Source organism: Salmo trutta, chromosome 20 (assembly GCF_901001165.1).
Source record: "Salmo trutta chromosome 20, fSalTru1.1, whole genome shotgun sequence".
Taxonomy (NCBI): domain Eukaryota; kingdom Metazoa; phylum Chordata; class Actinopteri; order Salmoniformes; family Salmonidae; genus Salmo; species Salmo trutta.
The window spans coordinates 25367082-25387211 of record NC_042976.1 but is presented as its reverse complement, the minus strand read 5'-3'; the positions used below and the strand labels follow the sequence as shown (position 1 = coordinate 25387211).

Sequence of the window (20130 nt, the reverse complement as noted above, 5' to 3'; positions counted from 1 at the left end):
ATACTTGTTTTTGCATAGAGCTTTCTATTGGTTGATTCTGATACTTTCCAAGTGGGAAACTCGTACCTCATCTTTCTACAAGTTTCCAAGTCGGACATATGCGAGTTTCCGAGTTGTCTTGAAGGTGGGACGATCTCTTGCATGTCTTCACTCACAAACTTGATACTCTTAAAGAAACCGTGTACAATTTCCAATGTAATGCATCTCAGTAGGTAGTGCTTTTACACAATGTAGAAACCTAATATTTCGACAAATGACTTTGTAATACAGGTTTTTGTATCAATATTTTAGCTTTTTATAATAAACAAATGTCTTTACACTGTTAAATACTAGGGTTTAGGTTTCTAGTGCACAACATGTGCTTCAGAAATAGCTATAATTCATATAGGCTAGGCCCAATATAGGCTATATCTGAATCAATTCAAAAAACATATTTTCTGGTGCTCCTACATTTTATGTTGTGTTTGTAACTTTTAAGTTGGGAGCACCAGTGCTACCAATGAAAAGTGTTCATTTAGAGCCCTGCTTGCAACCAAGAAAATCATGTTGAAATCCCTGCTGTGTAACTTGGGCTGCCATCTTTGAAATTCTTTATCTTTACAAATCTTTAGAAACTTAATCTCAAAGTTTGTGCAGGAAATTGTACAGTATTTTCTTTTTTAGGTTATCATAACTAATTACAAAACACTCAGAGGATACTCTCGCTCTTGTAAATTTGGCAAACAGCAATAGTACTCTGAATCACAATCAGTTTATCTGAGGAACCAACAGCCTTCCACGGCCTCTGGGATCAGATAACCACTGTTCTGAGAACAGTCCTGTCTGTCTCGTTCTTTTGGGCCTATTGGATCAGATAACTACCGTCTGGTATCAGATTTCAGGTCAGTAAAAGGCGATGGCAGGAAGGAACTGGGTGCTTATGTCATTATTACTGAGGGGGTAATTGTAGCAGAGAGCCATTGATGCTGAGGGCCCCTTCAGAGGTGTCAGGAGTGATTTGGGTGCGGACGGCCTGAATCTGGCTCATGTGTGTTCTCACCTCGTGTTGACACGCCAAACGCATGTTCCCCCCTTGCCCCGGGGGAGGCTTTTAGCCATGCAGACATGGTAATGGTGTCATTTGAGACAATAACAGGCTAACTGAGTCAGCGCTAACTCTTAACTAGCCACTGGGTAATCAGGCTATCACACGTCACTGCGCCTGCCTGACACATCTGCTCTGCGTTGCATTTGGTCAGAGAAAATAAACTTATTTTTAACTTGTGCCACTACAGTTATGAGGAAAGAGACAGAGAATTTGGAAAATCTGATAAATGTTGACAGCACAACAGTATTGGTGTAATTTGAAGGTAAACATTATTTGAGGGTTCGCCGTTGCCATTAACTGAAAAGAAAAGATTAAAAGACGATGCCGAATCTCTTCCATTCATAACCAAACCCCCTCAACCTGTCCAACTGTTTCTCACTCCCCCACTCGCTCTTCCTGCACTCTCTCCTTACTCATTTGTGTCTCTCCATTTTCCCTTACTCCATCTCTCCCACCAAATGTGGGCCTGTTGATGACACGTAGCAGCAGCGGTAACTTTGGGTGTTCTCTCCTCATATTTTACTCTGACAGGTGCGTCGCGGTCCTACCACAGTGTAGCCTAGGTGACGAAAGGTTTCTTCATCCACATCTAGCATACGGTGAATACATTACACACTGTGTGCGAGTGTGACATTAACGCCAACAGCTAGAAGGGTTACGTACACTTTCATGCCGTGTTTTCACACTTGCAGACACTTTCCGGGAATGTGTGTTCATATAATGTGTGTTCATATGTGTGTGTGTATATTTATGTGTCCTTACGTGTAGGAGGGTATGCAGGAGTGTGTGTGTGTGTCTGATCAACCTGAGTGAAGCAGGAATGACAGAACTCATCACAGGTGGGAAAGGCAGTCACATCTGTCATGAAAACAGCACTAATGACATTACACAGGAATGTAATGCAAGGCTTCTATTAAGCATACATTTAAAAATGAATGGTCATTTAGCAGACGCTCTTCAACAGCGCGGCTTAAAAACAAACAATCGTTGATTGGACATTTTGAAACTGATTCAGTTAGTTGAGAAAACAACAGTTTTTTCTTTATTATGAGAAGACCTCAGGCCAAAATTCCATGAAGGAGCACAAGTCTCTTCTCTTTCCGCACTCTCCCAGATCTTTGAAACACATGTGGATCATAGCATATGGATGAAGAGGAATGCCAGAAATCTTTAACTCCGTGCAAAGTAAAGTCCTGTGACATCTTTCCACTAGAATGTGTAAAGATGTCAAATACATTGCTATACAATGGGAGGATCTGCCAGGACAGAGAGTGAAAAAATTTCTCACTAACCAGGTTTCCATCCAACTTTTTATGCGAGTAAAGTACATCTCAGATAAAAAGAAAGTAATGACAGGCCTGATGGAAACCGAAAATGTGTTGGTAAACTTACCAAATATTGACAAAACATATTACGCTAGACAAGGTGGGATCTTTTTGTGTCTGTAAAATTAATTATGCGAGAAATGTCGGTGGTAACGCTTTCATGTGAAAATATTGATATAACCATCATATCGACGTAAACTTGGAGTCACGCGATGACTCGCCTCCAACCACGACTCGTCTGGAAAGCAGTTTATTAGACTACAGATGAAATAAGTTATGATGAATTCACAGGGTGGTTAAAGTGCACGGTGATGATGCTCCTTCTTTCCGATAAATATTTTGGGTCTTATTTTGGTGACATGATCATCGACGGTTGGCTGCAGTTTGACAAATTAAAATAATCTTGCTCTTCTGTCCATAATTGTCACGTCCTGACCAATATTTAGGTATTATTTGTATTATATTTGGTCAGGATGTGGCAGAGGTATATTTGTTTTGTATTGTGGGGTTTTGTGTGTGGTGTAGTGGGGTGTGTTAGTTTTGGTATAGGTTCTAGGTTTGTTTTTCTATGTGTAGTTTTGGGTGCTGGACTCTCAATTGGAGGCAGGTGTTTCTAGTTGCCTCTGATTGGGAGTCCTATAAGTAGGTGTGTGTTTGTTTGGTAGGTTGTGGGTAGTTGTATTTGCACTGCGTTTATTCTGCCTATAAAACTGTCACTAGTCTTTATTCGTTTTCTTGTTTTTTCTCCGTGTTCTCTTTATTCTATTAAATGAAGATGAGCATTCACATCCCGGCTGCGTTTTGGTCTGTACAACCCAACGAACTCTGTGACAATAATAATCTCATCCTGTAGACAATACCCGCATTGTATCTGTAAACTGTTGGCTAGAGTGCACGTGCCTATATCAGAATGGGCACACTTGCTATATAACGCAATTTATTTTGTGAGTTAAAAATGCGATAGAAACCCATTTAACTTGTATTTTTTATTGGGTACATGGGAATTTAACCACAAAAGGTATTTTTTATGTGCACTACGTCATCATGCACAGCCTTTTATCCGCAACAAGTCAATTTGATGGAAACACATCACTGGTGGGAAAATGTACATATTGTTTTAATGCAGATTTTAGAATAATCACATGAAATTCGGGCTACCAGTTGGTTGGAAACCTAGCTACTGAATGATGGATATTGTGCTCTTGTAACGACCGTCGCAATGAGGGGACCAAGGTGCAGCGTGGTAAGTGTTCATCTTGATATTTATTTTTACTCAGAACACTTAAAAGAAAATAATAAACAATGGAAACGAAAGCACACAGTTCTGTCAGGTAAAACACAAAACAGAAAACAACTACCCACAAAACACAGGTGGGAAAAGGCTGCCTAAGTATGATTCCTAATCAGAGACAACGATAGACAGCTGCCTCTGATTAGGAACCATACTCGGCCCAACACAAAGAAATACAACACATAGAATGCCCACCCCACACCCTGACCTAACAAAATAGAGAAATAAACCGTCTCTCTCAGGTCAGGGTGTGACAGCTCTCAAGTTACCACAAAAATATAAGTCTGCTTTCTTAACAGTTTTCCAAGTATGTTGTGTAGGCCTACATTGCAAGATCTAGACTTCCAATGTCATTTGAGTTGACTGGCTGCTTGTCAGGAGAATTTTCAATCCCAATGATAATAACTAACAATCAATAAGCTTTGACCAATCCCCGAGGTTTGTAAGACCCTGGGTTTAATAATAATTAGGCAAAGACTCAGCTTATGCAAAAGGTTTGTACAGTTTATTCACGAGAGCGCTCTGAAGTCCATAATACAAAGACATCCATTTTATAGTTCACTCCCTACTTACGCACATACATACACACGAACAGTAGATATCCTACGCACATACATACACACGAACAGTAGGTGAGTTGTATCCACTCTTTATCACTACCAAGCTGGCAGTTCCATTCCCCCGAGATTAGAGGAACCTTGAAAGGACTCCCTGTCCTATCATAAGTTTTTCAGAGTTCTAGCCAGGTCAGGTCATGCATAGTTCAATGGTACCCGGTCTCTCCTTAGTCACACTGAAGCTTACCATTCTAATTCATTATACATGTTACAGAATCGAATGATTACTAATAGTTACATTTGTCTAATTATTCATTATATCTGTTACATCATGTCATAATTACGTTTCAGGGTGGAATTTGTTTAGTCATTACCTTTAAGCATATAATTCCCTTATCACTGCTGTCCAGCCAGCCAACACCATACATCACCTAATTGGTCATTGGATTGGGCAAGAGGCAGTTTCTCTTCTCAGGGATTTTCTCCTCATACATCATATCAGAGTGGCTCACTGACATCCCCCTCACAGGGCTTCCAGAAGACCGGCCGCTGCAGTGGCCACCACTCCAGAATGCCAATTTCAACACTTCTCAGAGTCGCCACCGGGGGCACCGGCCACCCCTGCAGGGTACCATCAGCCTCTCGTGAGCCCAGGGAAGCTATCCAGATCAGACCCAGCATGGGGAGCACTGAGCTGGGCCTAAGCAGAGGGGATTAGGCCCTCTCTGGTTCTTGTGTCCATCCGCCTGGGTCTCTCTCTCACTCTCTCTCTCTCTCTCTCTCCAACTGATACACACACACACACACACACACACACACACACACACACACACACACACACACACAGGGTCCAGTGTTCCCGCACACCCCATTAAAACACAGACACCATGCTGAACCAACCCCTAAAACAGGCCTTGTTCTAGCTGCTTCTGCAGCTATCACTACTGCCTTCCTCATCTCCCCCCTCCATCCCTCTTTCTCTCTATCGCGCATCGGGACCTGTTAAGGCAGGCGATCAACAGAGCCCCACTTCAGTGAGCTATTGAGCAGGAAATGGTGTTTAATGTACATCCTCCCTTTTAGAGGGTGATAGAGCAGTGTGTGTGTGTGTGTGTGTGTGTAGCCTGTTTCAGATCACACCCCAGCTTGAAACAAAGTGTGAATGACCACAGAGAAAACACAGGGGCAAAATGAAAGGGAGCAATGGAGAAACTAGAGGGAAAGAAAGAGTGAGTAGGTCAGGGTGAGCGAGAGAGAGAGAGAGTTTATTTTTCTCTGAAAAGTTGGTGTGACTGGTATGGATGCAGGAGCGGGGGGCCCAAACGGAGCGTTTGATTAAATCTGTGGTTGACGTGTGAGACAGGTGAGATTGATGAGGTTCCTCTGTGCTTCACACTGTGCGGAGAGCGGGGGGGGAGGGGGGGGTAGGAACAGAACGTGGCAGTGTGGCGAGCCAGGGAACAGGGCCCACTCACGCCGTGGGGTCCCCTGGCTGATTAATGGGACTGGAGGCCCTTCAAAAACAGTACTCCCTGCAGACAGACTGACAGCACTCCAAAAATAACCAGGAGGCAGCCCAGCCCGGGCCAAGCTAACCCAATACAGAGCTATAATGCTAAAGCCCAGGCCCAGGACAACCCCAAATACATCTACAGCTACTGCTAAAGCCTAGGCCCAGGACTACCCCAATATATATCTACAGCTACTGCTAAAGCCTAGGCCCAGGACTACCCCAATATATATCTACAGCTACGGCTAAAGCCCAGGCCCAGGACTACCCCATTATACAGTTTAAGTCGGAAGTTTACACACACGTAGGTTGGAGTCATTAAAACAAATTTTCAACCATTCCACAAATTTCTTGTTAACAAAATATAGTTTTGGCAACTCGGTTAGGACATTACTTTGTGCATGACACAAGTAATTTTCCCAACAATTGTTTACAGACAGATTATTTCACTTATAATTCACTGTGTCACAATTCAAGTGGGTCAGAAGTTTACATACACTAAGTTGACTTTGCCTTTAAACAGCTTGGAAAATTCCAGAAAATTATGTCATGGCTTTAGAAGCTTCTGATAGGATAATTGACATCATTTGAGTCAATTGGAGGTGTACCTGTGGATGTATTTCAAGGCCTAGCTTCAAACTCAGTGCCTCTTTGCTTGACATCATGGGAAAATCCAAAGAAATCAGTCAATACCTCAGAAAAAAATTTGTAGACCTCCACAAGTCTGGTTCATCCTTGGAAACAATTTACAAATGGCTGAAGGTACCATGTTCATCTGTACAAACAATAGTACGCAAGTATAAAGACTATGGGGACCACACAGCCGTCATACCGCTCAGGAAGGAGATGCGTTCTGTCTCCTAGAGATGAATGTACTTTGGTGCGAAAAGTGCAAATCAATCCCAGAACAACAGCAAAGGACCTTGTGAAGATGGTACAAAGTATCTATATCCACAGTAAAACGAGTCCAATATCGACATAACCTGAAAGGCTGCTCAGCAAGGAAAAAGCCACTGCTCAAAAACCGCCATAAAAAAGCCAGACTACGGTTTGCAACTGCACATGAGGACAAATATCGTACTTTTTGGGGAAATGTCCTCTGGTCTGATGAAACAAAAATAGAACTGTTTGGCCATAATGACCATCATTATGTTTGGAGGAAAAAGGGGGAGGCTTGCAAGCCGAAGAACTCCATCCCAACCGGGAAGCACGGGGGTGGCAGCATCATGTTGTGGGGGTGCTTTGCTGCAGGAGGGACTGGTGCACTTCACAAAATAGATGGTATCATGAGGAGGAAAATGATGTGGATATATTGAAGCAACATCTCAAGAAATCAGTCAGGAAGTTAAAGCTTGATCACAAATGGGTCTTTCAAATGGACAATGATCCCAAGCATACTTCCAAAGTTGTGGCAAAATGGCTTAAGGACAACAAAGTCAAGGTATTGGAGTGGCCATCTCAAAGCCCTGACCTCAATCCTATAGAAAATGTGTGGACAGAACTGAAAAAGCATGTGCAAGCAAGGAGGCCTACTAACCTGACTCAGTTACACTAGCTCTGCCAGGAGGAATGGGCCAATTTTCACCCAACTTATTGTGGGAAGCTACCTGAAACGTTTGACCCAAGTTAAACAATTTAAAGGCAATGCTACCAAATACTAATTGAGTGTATGTAAACTTCTGACCCACTGGGAATGTGATGAAAGAAATAAAAGCTGAAATAAGTCATTCTCTCTTCTATTATTCTGACATTTCACATTCTTAAAATAAAGTGGTGATCCTAACTGACCTAAGACAGGGAATATTTTACTAGGATTAAATGTCAGAAATTGTGAACTGAGTTTAAATGTTTTTGGCTATGGTGTATGTAAACTTCCGACTTTAACTGTATATCGACAGCTACTGCTAAAGCCCGGACCCAGGACTGCCCGAATATACAGACAGCTACTGCTAATGCCTAGGCCCAGGACTACCCCAATATATATCTACGGCTAAAGCCTAGACCCAAGACTACCGCGATACAAAGCTATAGATACAGTCTGAGCTCAGTCCTAACCGAATGCCTACCCAATACTGCCAGAACTAGAGCCCTGGTCTAACAAACCCAATACCGCTACGGCCCAGGCCTAGCTAACCCACTACAGCTACAGCCCAGGCCTAGCTAACCTACTACAACTATGGCCCAGGCCTAGCTAACCTTATACAGCTACAGCCCAGGTCTAGCTAACATGATACAGCCCAGGCCTAGCTAACCTGATACAGCCTATGCCTAGCTAACCTGATACAGCCCAGGCCTAGCTAACTTGATACAGCCTATGCCTAGCTAACCTAATACAGCCCAGGCCTAGCTAACTTGATACAGCCCAGGCCTAGCTAACCTGTTACAGTCCAGGCCTAGTTTACCTGGTACAGCTACAGCCCAGGCCTAGCTAACCCGATACAGCCCAGGCCTAGCTAACCTGTTACAGTCCAGGCCTAGTTTACCTGGTACAGCTACAGCCCAGGCCTAGCTAACCCGATACAGCCCAGGCCTAGCTAACCTGTTACAGTCCAGGCCTAGTTTACCTGGTACAGCTACAGACCAGGCCTAGCTAACCCGATACAGCCCAGGCCTAGCTAACCTTATACGGCTACAGCTTTGTTGGGCACAACGTGTCCAAATCAAGACATTGGACAAATTAAGTCCTTTCCAATAGCATTTGGTAACATTAAAAGGCCTTTGCATTAATTAAATAATGAGGGTTTAGAATTTCTCTATAAAAATATTTCCTCCCTCAATGACTTAATGATGGAGTTGTTTAATTTTACTCCACAGACTGTAGGGAAAACGAAAGTGGAACTAATAATACCACAAGCACATAAGTCACAACACAGCAAAAATAACCTTCACACACTTCATAAATTATTCAATCTATAATTATGGTAACACTCAGGCCAGGGCCACCCACTGTCAGCTGTCTCTCTCCATCCCTCTCTCTTTCTCTGAAGAGTCTAGTAATTTCCTCCTGCACAGGCAGCATCTGTTGACTTGAGCTCGACCCAAAAGTGCGATACAAGATACTTGGTACATTTTAATTAAAAGTGTGAGACCTTCTGTCCAATCTCTGGGTCTCCACAGTGTAAAACATGGGATTGGGAAACGTGTAAGGCTCCCTTGGTATTAAGATGGACATATTACAGAGACAGACTTATTCTGTAATTCAGCTTAGGTATGTCAAAAAACGAAATTTGGACAAATGGTTAATGTGCAAAGCATTCGTGGGCCTAGCAGGACTGTGACATACCTAATTATCCTGTATGGAGGGGACTGGTGAGAATTAGTGGGCTTTTCTGACAGTTTAAAATAAATAGGGCAATTAATGAATATACTCAACCTAAAGTCCATGATGTTTCCCTGTTCCCCTCTCTCTCCCATGTGGGGCTGGGGAGCTGTTCTAATGGTTTTTGCTGACACCACAGTGAGTGAACATGGAAATGAGCGGAGCACAGAGATGAATTAGAAGTCACTTCCTCCTTCCTGGAGCATTGGGTTGAGATGACTGATATCAGCCACTGGGACCACAGGCAAGTTAAGGAGCGGACAGAGAGGAGTGGATGGAGCACCATGTTACACAGAGCTGTGAGGAATCATGTCTACCCAAAGCTGCTGCAAGTCTGCACTCAGGTTAGTCTCTCTGCCCCTATCAACTGATTTAATATCAGTTCTGTCTACATCACATCCTGACCCAAAATAGATTCACCATTATGGCTCTCTCAGACCAGTTATATATTCAAGTCCATCAACTGCCCACAATCTCATGCTGTAATATACTTAATGAAAACATGCTTACACACTGACATGTTGAGGTAAAAATCGACAGATACAAAAACTGTCACTGCGTTTTAACATCAACCTTAGGGATGAGGATGACTGTTCTATGCACAGGTTCCATGCTTTTGCACGTTGACTGAAAATAGCTCTACAATATTCCTTACTATAAGCACAAAAAGAGACTCACTGTAAGTTGTGTTTTTCAATGAAATGGTTATCAAGACAATATGGCTACAAAATGTGCTAAAGTCCGATTTATGAAGGTCATGTTAAAAGGTCTGGTCTGCTCTAGATCCGTCATACAGGTTATAGTTCATCTCTCTATTGGTCTGCTGAGGTTCAGTGACTATTTCCAGCTCAATGTCTTGACACACATCACACCTCGGGCATTGTGTGTCTGTGTGGAGAACATTTTAACAAATGTTATTTCTGGACATGAAGCAGTGCTGTGATGCTTTCAGTTCCTCCACTTCCATCTAGCCTCCCGCCTCGGCGTACACCTCTCAACATCTCAAGAGATATCGCCTTAACAAAACGCAGACACAGACGGCGGTGAGCGCGCATTCCGTTCCTCGGCACCACCAGGCAGGCATTAAGGCGGGCAGCTCGTACATCACCGAGTGAGAAGTGGATCCTGTTGTAGGCTTATTATTCGGTATACGGGGGTTTTAACTGGGTCGTAGTAATTAGCGTCCTTGCTGTGCCAAAACGCTCTAACTATTGTTACCTGCAACGAGGTACTAGCTATCGGATTTAACACTCCATTAGCTTGTCCCGGGGGCTCGTTCCATGGCCGGAAACCCTGGGTTGAGGAGGTCAGTATTTACAGGTATTGCCTTCACTCTACTGAGTCAAGGTTGGCCACTCTAGGTAATATTCTAGTGACCTGAAATTAATGACAAAATGTATTATCAAAAATGTCATATTTTCTGAGGACATGTCTTTATGCAACAACAGTCCAAATCATTACTATATAAGCAGTTTGAGCATACCAACACAAGCTAAGTGAGTTAAGTGGGCCATGCTGTTCAAAACTCCATACTCCAGTGTGCAGGATTTTGTTCCAGCCTAGTACTAATACACATACACCTGAGGGTTTGCATCAGGTGTGGTACTGGTAGGTTAGAAGCATGCATGACCAGGGTTGGTGACTGACCACTGTTCAAGCAAATACACTACAATTGAAGACATGTTCCGGAACGTTGGCGACTACTATGTATTTTTTGAAACCTCCCGCTTTGGGATGGATGTGTCAATGTGTAGCTTAGTTCATACATGCACAATCTATGAGCAGAATTATTCTCGTACCTCAAGTAGCCATGAAATCCCTAGTTTGAAAGCAACTTTTTCTGGAAGCTACGCTGCACCATTTCCCCTAAATTTTCCCCCACATGGGCCAGTCCCTTAGCAATTCGATTTCAATCAATTAACTTCATCCCCTCACCATATGAGTGAGGGGCTGACCATATGAAATCTTGCACCCACAACAGAGCGAGAGAGAGAGCAAAAGACGTGCTGCACAAATCTGCATATACAGTATTAAACGTAGTTGGCAATTTTTGGGGACCACTTTTGGCTCGTGAGTGCTACTTTCAGAACTACTGGCTAAAAAGTATACAAAAGTACCAGAGAATCCCTTTACTTAACATGATCATATATTATGAAGGGTTTATTTATAAGTAGCCTAGTTTATAAATGACATTATAGATTCTAAGTGCTGGTTTCCCAGACACTGATTAGGCCTAGTCCTGGACTGTAAAGTGGTTTCAATGAAACCCCTTTTTTTTTATGGTCCAGAACTAAGATTAGGTCCCATGAGGCTCAGTTGGTAGAGCATGGCACTTGCAACGCCAGGTTTGTGGGTTCAATTCTCACAGGGTCCAGTATGAAAAAGTATGACAATGTATGCACTTATGACTTTAAATGGGGTTTATGTACAACCAAATGTAAATGTTATTTTATAGAAGGGAACAGACACCTTTTTTGTGATTTCACTTGTTCTTGATAAACTTAGGCCAAACAGCAAATCACTTCCTCATCCTCATTGTGTAGAATGGGGGCCCTGAAAAAACATGAACAAATGGTCAAAAAACACCCAAATACGTCCTTTTAGAAATGGAAAAGCTCTCAGTATAGCGATACAGGTCTTCAGATGTTGTACACATTAAAGTGTAATTCCGAATTTATAAATTCACAACGTTATATTCCCTTTTGAATTGGCAGATGGGAGTAGGGTGAAGTTGCGCCTAGATGCTAATCTTGAGTGAGTCAGTTTTGCATTTTCCCCAGGTTAAGGTTAAGCTTGGGGGAGGGGAACCTTATCCTAGAGATGTAGGGGGGGGGGGGCTTGAAGATGTAGCCTAGGCAGCCAATAGTAGGTGCTAGATCTGCACATTTGTCTAGGATTTGTGCCCAGCCGGTAATACACTCGTGTCCCCTATGGACTGGCTCGTACATTCAGGCTGCAAAGGCATCAACTAGCTTTAAAGGCGGGCCTTCAGAAAACAAAACTGGTGGTAGAAAATTGTGTTTTATTAAGACAGTAGACACTAAAGTGGCAGGTTCGGATAATTAGCGTGGCAGGTTCAAATCAAAAATCAAATCAAACTTTATTTGCCACATGCGCCGAATACAACAAGTGTAGACTTTACCGTGAAATGCTTACTTACAAGCCCTTAAACAACAGTGCAGTTCAAGAAGAAGGAAATATTTACCAAGTAGGCTAAAACAAAAAGTAATAATAAAAAGTAACACAATAAGAATAACAGTAACATAAGACCGGATGCTGGAGTGAGTAGTCGTGCTGTACTTCGCTCCGCGGGTAATATTACATTTCATTACATTACATTACAACTGAATGATTTGATTAGTGTAATGTTAGCTAGCTAGCTACATAGTTGTCTTTGCATCAAGGATAAAGGTGTAGCTAAAGGTGTAGGTGTAGCTTTGAGAAACTAACTTTGAGAAACTAACAAGGTTAGCTAGCCAGCTGTATTCGTTCGTTCGCGCCTTTTTCCAAACGGCGTCAACACCACAACACCACAGCCACTGCTAGCTAGCCAACTTTACCAACTAGCAGTACTGTAGAAACTAAATACATTACAACGGAACGATTTGATTAGTGTAATGTTAGCTAGCTACATCGTTGTCTATGTATCAAAGATAAAAGATAAAGGTAAACGCAGCCACTGCTAGCTAGCCAACTCTAGCAGCTAGCATTGCTGTATCATTTTTAGTCAATAAGATTTTTGCAACGTAAGCTTAACTTTCTGAACTTTCGAGTTGTGTAGTCCACTTGTGTAGCTAGCAGGACTGACTTTGTGTTAGCTAGCCAACGTTTAATTACTTCTGCGTTATGAAAGGAACTAGACACGGACACGAATGATCCATTGGTAGTTTGTTGAAACCAAGTATTGGTGCTAACCGTGTGTTATTGGATGCTAGCATGCTAGTTAGCTACGGCGTCATAGGACACGGTGCACTGGGTGGGTTTCACGGAAGAATACTGTACCAAGTTATCTAGCTGAATAAACTAAGTTTGAGCCTATTCCTGGAAACATTGAACCACTGTAGTTTACATCAATTATAATTTCTAAAGTGGAAGTTGGAAAAGTTATATTTGAGTGTTTCAGTGAATGGTTAGTGAGGGAGGCCCTGCTCTCTCGCTTCCCCAGTTGTTTAGTTAATTTTCATTCCAATCTCCTTTGCATTAGCGTAGCCTCTCTTGTAGCCTGTTAACTATGTGTCTGTCTATCCCTGTTCTCTCCTCTCTGCACAGGCCACACAAACGCTTCACACCGCATGGCCGCTGCCACTCTAACCTGGTGGTCCCAGCGCGCACGACCCACGTGGAATTCCAGGTCTCCGGCAGCCTCTGGAACTGCCGGTCTGCGGTCAACAAGGCAGAGTTCATCTCAGCCTATGCTACCCTCCAGTCTCTCAACTTCTTGGTGCTGACGGAAACATGGATTACCACAGAAACACTGCTACTCCTACCGCTCTCTCCTCGTCTGACCACGTGTTCTCGCATACCCTGAGAGCATCTGGTCAGCGGGGTGGTGGCACTGGAATCCTCATCTCTCCCAAGTGGACATTCTCTCTTTCTCCCCTGACCCATCTGTCTATCTCCTCCTTTGAATTCCATGTTGTCACAGTCACTAGCCCATTCAAGCTTAACATCCTTATCATTTATCGCCCTCCAGGTTCCCTTGGAGAGTTCATCAATGAGCTTGACGCCTTGATAAGTTCCTTTCCTGAGAGCCCCACCTGTTTTGAGTAACACATTTTTTGCAAAAATAAATAAAATGCATGTTGTTTTGTTGGGGGGGGCTTGCCTGTTGTGCATGTTATTTGGGCATTAATACGTGTCAAATATCAGTTTGCAAAGAATGTAAAAAAAATATACACTGCCGGTCAATAATTTTAGAACACCTAATCACTCAAGAGTTTTTCATTATTTTTAGTATTTTCTACATTGTATAATAATAGTGAAGACATCAAACTATGAAATAACACATATGGAATCATGTTTTAACTAAAGTGCTAAACAAATGAAAATATATTTTATATTTGAGATTCTTCAAATAGCCACCCTTTGCGTTGATGACAGGTTTGCACAGTCTTGGCATTCTCTCAACCAGCTTCGTGAGGTAGTCACCTGAAATGCATTTTAATTAACAAGTGTGCCTTCTTAAAAGTTAATTTGTGGAATTTCTTTCCTTCTTAATGCATTTGAGCCAATCAGTTGTGTTATGACAAGGTAGGGGGGTATACAGATAGCCTTATCATTCTACACTGGCTTTGATGCTCGTTGGATGTGACAGGGCTTATAAACCATTACAGACTACAAAGGGAAGCACAGCCAAGAGATGCTCAATGACACGAGCCTACCAAACGAGGTTAACTACTTCTATGCTCGCTTCGAGGAAAATAACATTTAAATATGCATTCCGGAAGACTGTGTGATCACGCTCTCCACAGCCGATGTGAGTAAGACCTTTAAACAGGTCAACATTCACAAGGTCGCAGGGACAGACGGATTACCAGGTCGTTTACTGCGAGCGTGCGCTGACCAACTGGCAAGTGTCTTCACTGACATTTTCAACCTCTCCCTGTCCGGGTCTGTAATACCAACATGTTTTAAGCAGACCACCATAGTCCCTGTTCCCAAGAACACCAAGGTAACCTGCCTAAATTACTACCGACCAGTAGCACTCACATCTGTAGCCATGAAGTGCTTTGAAAGGCTGGTCATGGCTCACTTCAACACCATTATCGCAGAAACCCTAGACCCACTCCAATTTGCATAGCACCCTAACAGCTCCACAGACTGTCCAATCTCTATTGCACTCCACACTGCACTTTCCCACCTGGTACAAAAGGAACACCTACAGTATGTGAGAATGCTATTAATTGACGACAGCTCAGCGTTCAACACCATAGTGCCCTCAAAGCTCATCAATAAGCTAAGGACCCTGGGACTAAACACCTCCCTCTGCAACTGGATCCTGGATTTCCTGACGTGCCGCCCTCAGGTGGTAAGGGTAGGTAACAACACATCTGCCACGCTGATCCTTAACACAGGGGCCCCTCAGGGGTGCGTGCTCAGTCCCCTCCTGTACTCCCTGTTCACTCATGACTGCACGGCCAGGCACAACTCCAACACCATCATTAAGTTTTCCGATGACACAACAGTGGTAGGCCTGATCACCGACAACGACGAGACAGCCTATAGGGAGGAGGTCAGAGACCTGGCCGTATGGTGCCAGGACAACAAACTCACCCTCAACGTGATCAAGACAAAGAAGATGATTGTGGACTATAGAAAAAAGAGGACCGAGCACACCCCCACTCTCATCGATGGGGCTGTAGTGGAGCAGGTTGAGAGCTTCAAGTTCCTTGCTGTCCACATCACCAACGAACTAACATGGTCCAAGCACACCAAGACAGTCGTGAAGAGGGCACGACAAAACCTATTCCCCCTCTGGAGACTGAAAAGATTTGGCATGGGTCCTCAGATCCTCAAGAATGTTCTACAGCTGTGCCATCGAGAGCATCCTGACTGGTTGCATCACTGCCTGGTATGGCAACTGCTCGGCCTCCGACCACAAGGCACTACAGAGGGTAGTGCGTACGACCCAGTACATCACTGGGGCCAAGCCTCCTTCCAACAAGGACCTCTATACCAGGTGGTGTCAGAGGAAGGCCCTAGAAATTGTCAAAGACTCCAGCCATCCTAGTCATAGACTGTTCTCTCTGCTGCCGCACGGCAAGCGGTACCGGAGCGCCAAGTCTAGGTCCAAGAGGCTTCTACATAGCTTTTACCCCAAGCCATAAGACCTCTGAACATCTAATCAAATGGCTACCCAGACTGTTTTTTATTTTTTTATTTCACCTTTATTTAACCAGGTAGACCAGTTGAGAACAAGTTCTCATTTACAACTGCGACCTGGCCAAGATAAAGCAAAGCAGTGCAACAAAAACAACAATACAGAGTTCACATGGGATTAACAAACGTACAGTCAATAACACAATAGAAAAATCTATATACAGTGTGTACAAATGTAGTAAGATTAGGGAGGTAAGGCAATAAATAGGCCATAGTGGCAAAATAATTACAACTTAGCATTAACACTGGAGTGATAGATGTGCAGATGATAATGTGCAAGTAGAGATACACGGATGCAAAAGAGCAAAAATAAAAATAATTATGGGGATGAGGTAGTTGGGTGGGCTATTTACAGATGGCCTGTGTACAGGTGCAGTGATCGGTAAGCTGCTCTGACAGCTGATGCTTAAAGTTAGTCTCCAGCTTCAGTGATTTTTGCAATTCGTTCCAGTCATTGGCAGCTGAGAACTGAAATGAAAGGCAGCCAAAGGAGGAGTTGGCTTTGGGGATGACCAGTGAAAATAAACCTGCTGGAGCGTGTGCTACGGGTGGGTGTTGCTATGGTGACCAGTGAGCTGAGATAAGGCGGGGCTATACCTAGCAAAGACTTATAGATAACCTGCAGAAAGTGGGTTTGGCGACGAATATGAAGCGAGGGCCAGCCAACGAGAGCTTACAGGTCGCAGTGGTGGGTAGTATATGAGGCTTTGGTGACAAAGCGGATGGCACTGTGATAGACTACATCTAATTCGCTGAGTAGAGTGTTGGAGGCTATTTTGTAAAGTCAAGCATCGGTAGGATAGTCAGTTTTACGAGGGTGTGTTTGGTAGCATGAGTGAAAGGGACTTTGTTGTGAAATAGGACGACGATTCTAGAGTTAATTTTGGATTGGAGATGCTTAATATGGGTCTGGAAGGAGAGTTTACAGTCTAACCAGACACCTAGGTATTTGTAGTTGTCCACATATTCTAAGTCAGAACCTTCCAGAGTAGTGATGCTAGTCGAGCGGGCGGGTGCGGCCAACGATCGGTTGAAAATCATGCATTTAGTTTTACGAGCATTTAAGAGCGGTTGGAGGCCACAGAAGGAGTGTTGTATGGCATTGAAGCTCGTCTGGAGGTTTGTGAAGACAGTGTCCAAAGAAGGGCCAGAAGTATACAGAATGCTGTCGTCTGCGTAGAGGTGGATCAGAGAATCACCAGCAGGAAGAGCGACATCATTGATATATACAGAGAAAAGAGTCGGCCCGAGAATTGAACCCTGTGGCACCCCCATAGAGACTGCCAGAGGTCTGGACAACAGGCCCTCCGATTTGACACACTAATCTCTATCTGAGAAGCAGTTGGTGAACCAGGCGAGGCAGCCATTTCAGAAACCAAGGCTGTTGAGTCTGCCGATAAGAATGCAGTGATTGACAGAGTCGATAGCCTTGCCCAGGTCGATGAAGACGGCTGCACAGTGCTGTCTTTTATCGATGGCGGCTATGATATTGTTTAGGACCTTGAGCGTGGCTGAGGTACACCCATGACCAGCTCGGAAACCAGATTTCAAAGTGGAAATGGTACGTGGGATTCGAAATGGTCGGTGATCTGCTTGTTAACTTGGCTTTCGAAGACTTTAGAAAGGCAGGGCAGGATGGATAAAGGTCTATAACAGTTTGGGTCTAGAGTGGCTCCCCCTTTGAAGAGGCAGATGACCGCGGCAGCTTTCCAATCTTTAGGGATCTCAGACAATACAAAAGAGAGGTTGAACAGGCTAGTAATAGAGGTTGCAATAATTTTAGGAAGAGAGGTTCCAGATTGTCTAGCCCAGCTGATTTATAGGGGTCCAGATTTTGCTCCTCTTTCAGAACATCAGCTATCTGGATTTGGGTGAAGGAGAAGCGGGGTGGAGGGGCTTGGGCAAGTTGCTGCGGGGGGTGCAGGGCTGTTGGCCGGGGTAGGGGTAGCCAGGTGGACTTTACAGTGTCCCAAAACTTTTGGAAATTTGTGCTACAGGATGCAAATTTCTGTTTGAAAAAGCTAGCCTTTGCCTTTGAATTGCCCCCACCCCCCCTCTTTTACACTTCTGCTACTCTCTGTTGTTATCATCTATGCATAGTCACTTTAATAACGATACCTACATGTACATATTACCTCAACTAACCAGTGCCCCGCACATTGACTCTGTACCACCCTGACCTGAGAGAGCCGTTTTTCTCTGTTTGGTTAGGTCAGGGTGTGACATGGGGTGGGCATTCTATGTGTCATATTTCTATGTTTTTTTTCTCTTTGATTGGCCTAGTATGGTTTCCAATCAGAGGCAGCTGTCTATCGTTGTCTCTGATTGGGAATCATACTTAGGCAGCCCTTTTTCCCTCCTTCAGTGTGTGATCTTGTTTTTGTCAGCTCAGTAAGCCTGCAGAACGTGACGTTCATTTTTCCTTGGTTTGTGATTTTGTTTGAGTGTTCTGAGTTACAATAAATATGAGCACATTCCACGCTGCACCTTGGTCTACTCCTTTTTGACGTTTGTCACAAAGAAGCATAAGCATTTTGCTACACTTGCATTAACATCTGCTAACCATGTGTTTATGACCAAAACAATTGGCTTTGATGATTTTATCAGCGCAATAAAAATAATACTCAGATACTGTAGCCTACTATTTATTTTTTTCACAACTTTTACATCACAACATTCCTAAAGAAAATATTGTACTTTTTGCTCCTTACATTTTCCCTGACTACCCAAAGTAGTCATTACATTTTGAATGCTTAGCAGGAAAATTGTGAAGAGAAAACGTGGTCATTCCTATTGCCTATGTTCTGGTGGACTTACTAAACACAAATGCATCTTCTGTAAATAATGTCTGAATGTTGGAGTGTGCCCCAGGCTATTTGTAAATTTTAAAAACAAGAAAATAGTGCCGTCTGCTTTGCTTAGTCTAAGGAATTAGAAATGATTTATACTTTTACTTTTATTTTTGATACTATATTTTAGCAATTACATTTTGCTTTGATACTAAAGTATATGTAAAACCAAATACTTTCAGACTTACTCTAAGTATTTTACTAGGTGACTTTCACTTTTAAGTTATTTTCTATTAAAGTATCTATACTTTTACTCAAGTATGACAATTGGGTACTTTTTCCACCACTTACATTCCATCTCTGTGGTACAGTTAATAACCATTGCTATGAACGCTAAGAAGTCAACCTTACTGAAACATTGGCCAATCCCTCTGTTTTGGCACAGATCTACTATTCACAGGGATCCTCTCAGAATCCCTCACCCTTGATCCATCATCTTCTTCTTTCTTCACTGCCTCAGCCTCTGTACCTTCTGCACTACTCTGACCCTTGCCACCTCAATCTGTCTCTCTCGCACCGGACACCTCCGATCCACAGCAACATAGGTACCCCTACAGTTGAAACGCACGTTTTCACCGAAACGACACATTCCTCTGTCCCATGTCCTCCTGCAAACTTACCACATCTTGGAATCTCCCTCCTAGACACTGCTGTGACATTCCCATAAACGTGACACCTATATTATCGGCACAAAAGCTCTAACAGTATAACTAATTTATCCTAACATTACTTTGTCAGGTAAAGCCTTAAAAAAAAAAAAAAAATACATAATGAAAAATAAAAGCTCAAATAACAGAATGTGTCACCTCCGTTTCACCACTCCCTCCGCCGGGTCTGCGTCGCACCAAACGACAAGCTTCACAGGAATCTTCAATTTCAATTGCTCCACCTCCACACCTAATGCTACCCCAGAAATCACTCCCTTCAATGGTGCCCTGCACCTAAGCTCAAAGCAAGACAAAGATCTTTCCCCAATTTACGTCATTCCGAGTGCCTGCTCTCTCTGATCTAAAGAAACACAAACAAAAATCACAAGTCCACTTCAGGTTACCTTTACCGACTGAACAGGACCCACCCAACCTGGGTTTTACATCCAACCTAAAACCACCCATGGATCAGCCAAAAGGCCTGGATCCACCCTCTTCAAAAATCTCACTCCCACTGGACCAAAGTTATCTCTATTATAACCATTTCCATCAATGCAATGCTCAGGCTCCGAGCTCCTCACCACACCTTCCTCCTCATTTTACCTCCAGAACTCGAACTGGTGTCTGGCTCACTCTGTTTGAACTTGACACCAATCTTGCTCAACA

General features: G+C 43.3%; 1 pseudogene; it reads right to left on the bottom strand.

The window, feature by feature from the left end:
* The window catches only part of LOC115156348 (tryptophan--tRNA ligase, mitochondrial-like), a 37945-nt pseudogene extending 18503 nt beyond the window's left edge, over positions 1–19442 (bottom strand).
* Between the last annotated feature and the right edge of the window lie 688 nt (positions 19443–20130).